The sequence below is a fragment of the Protobothrops mucrosquamatus genome, unplaced genomic scaffold (assembly GCF_001527695.2).
Source record: "Protobothrops mucrosquamatus isolate PMUCROS unplaced genomic scaffold, P.Mucros_1.0 scaffold1440, whole genome shotgun sequence".
NCBI classification, from domain to species: domain Eukaryota; kingdom Metazoa; phylum Chordata; class Lepidosauria; order Squamata; family Viperidae; genus Protobothrops; species Protobothrops mucrosquamatus.
Window position 1 is genome coordinate 38,093 of NW_015387622.1, and position 6,753 is coordinate 44,845.

The 6,753-nt window shown below is 42.5% G+C and overlaps 1 non-coding gene across 1 annotated transcript; it reads left to right on the forward strand.

The window, feature by feature from the left end:
* Window positions 1-3,229: 3,229 nt before the first annotated feature.
* TRNAL-CAA lies at window positions 3,230-3,340 on the forward strand. Its single transcript has 2 exons — window positions 3,230-3,267; window positions 3,295-3,340. It is a non-coding gene; the product is annotated as a tRNA-Leu (tRNA).
* Window positions 3,341-6,753: the final 3,413 nt, after the last annotated feature.

The following is a 6,753-nucleotide window of genomic DNA, read 5'->3' on the forward strand; positions in this document are numbered from 1 at the left end:
AGTTAATCAAAAAAAATGTACAATTTCTTATTAAATTTCAAAATGGAAGATGAACAAGTAAAAGAGACAATGATAGTATGGGCAAAGAATTTTTGATATAATATAGACTTAGAAAAGTGGCAAAGTTTATGGGAAAGAAATTATAAATTGACAATGTCAGCTTCATACAAAGAAAACTTATATAAAATGTTTTGTAGATGGCATTTACCACCAACAAGATTAGCAAAAATGTTTAAAAACATGTCAGAGAAATGTTGGAAATGTAAACACAAACCAGCTACTTATTATCATATGCAGTGAACATGTGTTAAAGCAAGGAGATATTGGATAATAATCTACACTTGGTTAGAAAAAATGTTAGAGAAACACATAGACTATAAACCTGAATTTTTTTTACTAGGTATAATGCCAGAAAAACTTGATAAGCAAAGTACATACTTGATTTTACATGTGATAACAGTGACAAGAATTATATTTGCGCAATACTGGAAGAACGAAGAAAAACCACCAGAAGAGGAAATAATAAAAAAAATACTAATGAAAGAGCTTTAAATTTTATGATTTAATATTCAGGATTTATATCTATAAGAGAAATAAATTAGTTACTCAAATAATTGTTTTGAATTATAAATAGAAGATGGATTTAGAGGATAAAAGTTATTTCATGAGTAAGCAATGATATTAGAATGAAAACTAGAATATGATTGTGAATAAACTAAGAATTTACTGGAACAAATAATAAGTGTATTTTAGACATGATATTATTTTGTATGAACTAAGGGAACTGTGGGCTATCCGAAACTTAAACATGATTGGACACTAAGCCAACTGGAATATTGTAATTCAAACCAGACAAAAGTTAAAAACAGAATCTGAAGACATATAATTTAAAAGTTGTTTATAAATGTTTTAAATGATTGAATTATAACCAGCAATTTATTAATTTGAATTTGGTACCTTGGGACCTATTTTATCAATGGTTAGAGAAAAGATTTAGGGATTAGGAATTTAATTTGTATTAGTGAATAAGATACTCAGACAACACACTTTTGTTGAATAATTATTATTGAACTCTGTTAAAAAAAATAATAAAACTTCAAAAAAATGTTTATAAAATAAAACACACACATCATATATATATATATTAATTCTGGACAAGATATTCTAAAATATTGTGGCACACCTAATTTAATCAGTAGGGCTGGAGTTTGATGGAGAAAAGGATTGGCCTTACTCATGACCCTACTTGTACTTAACTCATATGCAACTTTCCCTGTCAACCTTTTTTTTTTTTTTTGCTAGGGGTCCTTGGTGGTCTCTGAGCTTGGTTGTTTACTTGCAGACATTTCATTACCCAAATAGGTAACATCATCAGTGTTAGTACAAGTAGAGGATGATGTTACCTAGTTGGATAATGGAACATTTGCAAGGAAACAACCAAACTCAAAGGGCACCAAGGCCCCCACAATTCAGCCCAGAGCTACAAATATTCTCTTCTACAAGTCCCCATGACCTGACCTTCCTCTATCTAACCCATGAGAGGGACACCCTCAGGTCATCCATACCTGTACTAAAATTGACATAGCCTTTTCTTCTTATCCCACATCTCAAGAAAGATGGAAAACAGTGCTAAGCTTCCTCACCCCTTTCCTTGGGAAACAGATTGCCATCACTTTTTAAAAAAAGGACTCTATCAGGAAAGATTGGCAATGAGCACAGTGAGTTCATAGGAGCTTCTCCACCCATTCAAGGGTGTGTGTCTATAATTTCAACTCCAACGAAGAATGACAAGTATTTATGTAGATCAGCGTTTCTTTCTTTCTTTCTTTCTTTCTTTCTTTCTTTCTTTCTTTCTTTCTTTCTTTCTGCCTGCCTGCCTGCCTGCCTTTCTTTCTTTCTTTCTTTCTTTCTTTCTTTCTTTTTTTTTCCAAATTTTTTTTTATTGTTTTCCAACATAAAACAATCAGAGCTATAATAACCACAATAACATATAAAAAACCCCCCACCCACCCCCCGGACTTCCCAAACCTAATCCCAGGATAATATTCATATATATGTAAACAAATACTAATATCTCTAACTCCACAAAATATCTTAATCTACATGAAAGAATATTAAAAAAAAAAGAAGTAAAAAAAAGGTCTAGAAACCTAAATTATATTCTATCACTCTATACTTCTTTTAAATATAAACAATCCATCTTCTCCATATTGATAAAAATTGTTCATTCGAATGATTCTTCAAGTAAACCGAAATCTTAGCCATTTCAGCAAGATACGAAACTTTCAATCTCCAGTCTCCCATTGAGGGAAGAATTGGGCTCTTCCAATTTTGGGCTATCAGCAATCGAGCAGCAGTTAAACAATAAAGCATCAAATTTGTTTCTTTTGCATCTAAATTTTGCACAATACCTAAAAGAAACAGTTGTGGAAGAAAGATAATCCTTTTTTTAAAAATTTGCTGTAAGTTCCACCACAATTGTATCCAAAAGGCCTTAATAACCTTACAAGTCCACCACATATGAAAAAAAGTTGCATCTGGATGTCCACACCTCCAACACTTGGATTCATAATTCTTATAAATACGAGACATAGTTGAAGGGTCCAAGTGCCATCTATAAAACATTTTGTAGAAATTCTCACGTAAGTTTTGAGCTTGTGTAAACTTCACATTTCTCACCCAGATCTTTCTTTCTTTCTTGAACCCTTCCCACTTTTAAAAATTATGGAGGACCCCAAAGGAACTTCTGTGTGCATGGGTTATATTTATCGATATTTACTATATTAAAAATTAAAATTGACACATTCAGAGAAATTTGCATTGTGTAAAATCAATAACATTAAATCATAAGTTATTAACATAAATAAAACCGTACACCCTGTATTTTTAAACAAATAAGTCTAATAAGAAGACTGCCTTTGTTTTAAATTTTTGCAAGTATCTTCAATATCTAGCAAATAATTTTGATTTCGCAAATATATATAATGGAGTAAGAGGAAAGAGCGGTTAGCCAGGCCGCCCTTTTTCCCCCTTTTGCTCACAAGGAAGCGACTGGATTTGTTTGTGCAACATAGACGCTGATATTTTTTTTCCCCGTAATATCCCAAAGGCGACGCCTTGTAACATGAAAGGCGAGCGCCTCCAAATTACATAAAATCCGGAACACGTGCACGAATGAATTAGCAAGGGAACAATTAGAAACAAGTTTCAGAAGCCGATTCTCCCAGATGTCAGGATGGCCGAGTGGTCTAAGGCGCCAGACTCAAGGCTTCGGTCCTTCCTCTGTGCTGGGTGTTCTGGTCTCCGAATGGAGGCGTGGGTTCAAATCCCACTTCTGACATAATTCTTTTTTTCCCCTTTTTTGGGCAACTCCCCCTTTCAGGGTTTATTATAAACTCCTGCGGCAAACGCGAGTAACCATCTGACCCATTTCCCTTCTTCCGATCGGAAATGTTTAACATTAAAAGCTCAAATCTCTCGCCCCAGACTCAACTTCCCCACAAACGCCATTGTAGAGGCTGGAATAGAGCAGCCTCTCCGTTTCCAAAGAAAGCTACAGTATTTTTATTTCCCGATCATATCTGTCGACTCTTACTCTCTTTTACCGGTATTTAGCAAAAAGCTCGAAAAGCGACTCTCGACTTAAGAATGGCCGAGCAAAAGAAAGCCAGCAGCCCCAGCAGAGGGTTGATTTAACCAGAGGGTTGATTTAACAAGCTGTAAATTCGCTCCTGTCTCAAGTGATCCCAGGCGATCCGGAGGCATTGGATCTCTGAACATGGATGGTTGCGTGAGCTTCCTTACCTTCTTTTCCAAAGAGAGAGAAAAAGTGTGTTCAGGATTTAGGACAGTGGTTCTCAACCTGTGGGTCGGGACCCCATTTGGGATCGAGCGACCATTTCACGGGGGTCGCCAAGCAAGGCTGTCCGTCATTTTTTTTGTCCGCCACTTTTTTCCCTTTTCCGGCTGGTGCCTTACCTCCCTTGGGCTGGGCCAGCTGGTGGTCGGCCTGCTCCGTCTCTGCCGCTTGCCAGCTATGCCTCGGCCGGCGCAGGGGGCGGAACCACACATGCGTGGCGCTCCCGGGCAGGGAAAGTCCTCGACTTACGACTGGTTTAGTCCTCGACTTACGACCGGTTTAGTCCTCGACTTACGACTGGTTTAGTCCTCGACTTACGACCAGTTGGGGGTCGCGGCATTAAAAAGGTTGAGAACCACTGATTTAGGATCTTTTTGAAACAAAAGAAGTTAACGAACTCAATGCACTGCAACCGATGGCTCTCTCGCCCAGGGGTCTGCAACCTTGACAACTTTAAGACTTGTGGACTTCAGCTCCCAGAATTCCTCAGCCAGCTTAAAGTTGTCTTGAAGTCTTAAAGTTGTCAAGGTTGCAGACCCCTGCTCTGGCCTCTCCTGGAACACACCCAGCCCACCCCCAATTCATTCCAACAATGGTTGGAAACTGACCAAAGAGAGAAGCAACCTGGAACTGAGGAGAAACTTCCTAACAGTGAGGACAGTTAACCAGTGGAACAGCTTGCCTCCAGAAATCGTGGGCGCTCCATCACTGGAGAATTTTAAGAAGAGACTAGACAGTCACTTGTCTGAGATGGTATAGGGTCTCCTGCTCGAGCAGGGGGCAGGACTAGAAGACCTCCAAGGTCCCTTCCAGCTCTAGTCTATTCATTCCTCCAGGGAAATGATTTTACTGCTAGGGCGTTTGGTTCCCCACCCCGCACCCCCACTTAATTTACCTCCTTTCCTAAAGAAAATCAACCCTGACAGTCCTTTGGAAGAACAGATGCTGAAGCTCAACTACTTTGGCCACCAAATGAGAAGAAAGGACTCAATGGAAAAGACCCTGATCTTGGGAGAGATTGAAGGCAAAAGGAAAAGGAGACGGCAGAGGATGAGACAGTTACATTGTTGTTGTTAGTTGCAAAGTTGTGTCCGACCCATCGCGACCCCATGGACAACATTCCTCCAGGCCTTCCTGTCCTCTACCATCTTCTGGAGTCCATTTACGCTCACGCCTACTGCTTCAGTGACTCCATCCAGCCACCTCATTCTTGGTCATCCCCTTCTTCTATTTTCCTCAATCTTTCCCAGCATTAGGCTCTTCTCCAGTGAGTCCTTCCTTCTCATTAGGTGGCCAAAGTATTTGAGATGGTTACATAGTGTCACCAATTTAATGAATATGAGTTTAAGCTAGCTTCAGGAGACAGAGAAGGACAGAGGGGCCTGGTGTGCAATGGGCCATGGGATTGTAAAGAGTTGGACACAATGTAGTGACTGAACAACAACAACATTTGCCTCCTTGCATTTCAAATCCATCATTCCACAGTCTGAACTCTCGGAAAAGAAAGTAGCTCTCCATCTGCTGTGGCTATCATTGCAGAGATTGATTAAATGTTATAAGTGCAAGTGGGCCTGTTGATAATATACCTGGCCCCCTGCTATGTGTCAACGGCCCTGCCTGAGCTGGCTGACGTGATAGCCGGGGTGGCAGTTGAGACCCCCAGACTTATAGTCATGGGGGATCTCAACCTGCCATCGGCGGGCGAAACGTCAGCAGTGGCTCGGGAGAAGAACCGGAGGTACTGCTGGTACCTGAACTGGGTTAATCAAGTACGTGGGTGAGTGTGCCCTCCTGTGTGTGACCTAGATTAAAAACAGAGACCGGTCACCGTCTTACTAGACCTTTACCCCCTCTATTAATATCTCGGGAACAGTACCAGTCTAGTACGTGAGGAATCCTACCACTTCCGGACCGCTTCCCCTCGCCACAGGAAGACGGAACCGCCTAGATGGTTCCGTCCCAGGCTCCTGATGGACCCGGAGAAGTTTCTGACGGAGCTTGGGCCATATCCGGAGGAGCTAGGTCACGACTCGGCGGAAGATCAGGCTGCGGCCTGGGATGTGGCCGCAGCCGCAGCACTGGACCGAGTCATGCCGCTGCGGCCTCTGACCCGACGTAGATCTCAACTAGCTCCTTGGTTTACCGAGGAGCTGAGAGAGATGAAACGCCGGAAAAGACGCCTAGAGAGCAGTTGGAGGGCTACCCAAACCGAATCCGACCGAACACAGGTAAGGATACATGTTAGATCCTACCTTGTGGCAATGAGGGTGGCGAGGTCTAATTACTACTCCACCCTCATTGCGTCATCAGATAACCACCCGGCCTCCCTCTTCAGGGTGACCCGCTCCCTCCTTCAATTGAGGGGGGGGGACCCCCTGGTGGGGAAGGCTGAGGAGTTTGCACAATATCTGCATGACAAAGTCGCTCGGATCCGAGAGGGTTTGGACTCCGACTGGGTGGCCCCGGGGGAGGTGGCGGGAGCAGGTCTTGAGACTATTATATGGGAGGAGTTTGACTCTGTGGCTCCTGAGGACGTGGACAGGATCCTGGGGAGGCTGAATGCGACCACATGTTTATTGGATCCGTGTCCCTCCTGGCTGGTACTGGCGGCTCGGGAGGGCACACGAGCCTGGCTCCAGGGAATTATAAACGCTTCTTTATGGGAGGGTGCCTTCCACGCGATCCTAAAGGAGGTGGTGGTGAGGCCCCTCCTTAAGAAGCCTTCCCTGGATCCAGATGTATTGGCTAACTATCGCCCAGTCTCCAACCTTCGCTTTGTGGCGAAGGTTGTTGAGAGTGTGGTTGCACAGCAATTTCCTCAGCACCTGGAGGAAACAGTCTATCTGGACCCTCTCCAGTCGGGCTTCAGGCCGGGATACAGCACGGAAACGGCA